A 2,457-nucleotide genomic window follows, 5' to 3' on the forward strand; every position below is an offset into this window, starting at 1 on the left:
AAATTGTGTGAAAGTGAGTGATTGCCCACAACAAAAAAAAATCATCCACTTAATAACACAGACTTGCTCATAAACCAGTAAATTTAGTATGAAAATTTCTTTCATGCTGCTATATGGCCTTGGCTGTCTTTACTGTTTTCAATGGTTTGATAGAACACATATATTCTGTAAATGCAGTACTTTGAAATATTTTAATTTTGCTTCATTTTCCATTAAAAAATAAACAAATATAATCAAGTGATTTTGAGAAAATGTGGCTTGCAAATACAAGGATATTTATTTCCCATTTAAGAGTTTTAAAAGTTCAATATAAAATAGGGAATGCTTAAAAAAATAATAAAATATTTGTGATTCTTAATAATGCTTATTATATATGCATGAAGAATAAAGAAAAAATGTGAGAACAGCAGAGTGACCATTATATTGTTTTTCTAGAAGCAAAATAAACATTGATGGAAGAAATGAAGGACAAAAGAAAATAAAAGGAGTCTATCTAGACATACATACTCATTTTGCTGGTCATGTATTCTGAGCACAGCTTAAAAAAATCATTAAAATACATCCATAACTTACAGTAAATGCTTAACTTGACTTAGATGGAATTTAAACACAAACCTAAGTCCTTTATTAAGTATGAATGTGATAACTTCTGCTCAAAATAAAGCAAGTTTTTCCTCAGGACTAATCAGTGAATGTTTATGAGGGCAGCAGTTACCAGTACATCACCTTATGTGGCAGCCATGACTAAATTTTTTTTATTTGCTGTAGTGTGTTCTATAAGATGAGTTTGTTTTAGAAATATATTCTCAGTTAAACTTTCACAGTGGGAAGCAAAATTACTTGATCTTTCAGATATGAAGATCCTCAAAGACGTTCTGACCATATCTGAACAGGAAAGAAATCTTGTTAAACTGTTGAAGCAAAATCCTAAATTATACCTAATGTGAACTCTTTTCCTCACTATTTTCAAACGAGTTCAATGTCTCATTTGATGGTGCAGTGGTATGCTACCCTACTTCTTGCAGAAGGAAAACACTACAAACATAAGAGGATTCTAGTATCATTAGGATTCCTTCTGCATTAATAAGCTTAAAAGGAACCCGAATTACAATAGCGGAAGATGAGTTACAGTAGAATATTCTGCACTGTACCTTGAGTCTGGTTTGGGATCCCTCCTGCAACCAACTCAGATGATCTGTTTAGAAGACTCCCTTTTGTCATTAAAGCTAATTAGGCAAGGCTCCATTTAGACAAATTTAATACTGTTACTAATGAATGATAAGTTCATAATATCTGGCATGCAGTAGCTGATGAGAATATCTTATTCAATCAGCATTTATACTCTCCTTAAATTCTACTGCTATTCACTGTTGTGTATGGGTATACTGTCCCCAAAACAACTATTTATCGTGATAGTAGATATGAGGGCAAGAAAAGAGTACTCAGTACAGAGATCTGCTTTGCAATGGTGGTAGCAAGTCCCTCAGTTATCCACACACAGAGCTCTGCAGTTCATATTTGTCTGAAGAATATCTCTCAAAGAAGGGCATGTAAGTGTTAATGACTTTCCACAATTCCTTCCTAGTGAAAGAAAATTCAGAATGGATATTCATCCAGCCTGCATGGATGAATGGAGAAGGGTTTTTATGAATAAACAGAGTCCTGTCTTGGTTGGGATTTTAAGTTTGATCATTCTAGGGAAATGGACAAGAAATATTAACTTGTCAGACAAGCAGCTTTCCACCATAGGCAAAAAATATTGAAACCAGTGCCTGAATCTCTTATTTTCACTTGAGCAGAAGAGGCTTAAGAGCTGCAGTGTTATTTAGATTATTTTGAAAACAGCTCACCTGAAAAAGCAGTGGAGGTGCCACTTTTCATTTACAACATTTTGAAATTCGCCAAACACCATAACTGAACATCTGAGCAGAAGAGAAAAAAATCAAAGCTCTTTAACACACCAGCAGAAAAATTATTTCTTTTACAAAAGTATGGCAAAGAAAATGGCTTGTCTAGCACTTGAGAATATGACACTTAAATATCTGGATAAAGAAATACCTAAAAACATTTCAGTAGACTACAAATAGAAGCTAAAACATTATCATTAAATGAATAATTTATTACTAATACTTTATCAGTGATTTAAAGATCATGTCACAGTCATTACAGGGCAAGTCTTTGCTTTGTAAGGCATTACTGCATCTAATATGTGAATTAAATAAACATACAGTATTTTAGATACTTTCATTCAAGTTCATACCTGGCTTTCTAGATATCAATATATTGCATCTCATGGATGTATTCTATACCTCATAATTACAGAGGGATGAACTTGGGGCGAGGGGAAAGAGAATAATATTTTCAAAAGTAACACCCAAATTTGATCTTATGTATCCTCCTAAGCAAAAATATATTTAGTATTTAGATTTTGCTTTATGTTAAAAGTAAAATTTCAAA

This window comes from Antrostomus carolinensis, unplaced genomic scaffold (genome assembly GCF_000700745.2).
Source record: "Antrostomus carolinensis isolate BGI_N321 unplaced genomic scaffold, ASM70074v2 scaffold6684, whole genome shotgun sequence".
Taxonomy (NCBI): domain Eukaryota; kingdom Metazoa; phylum Chordata; class Aves; order Caprimulgiformes; family Caprimulgidae; genus Antrostomus; species Antrostomus carolinensis.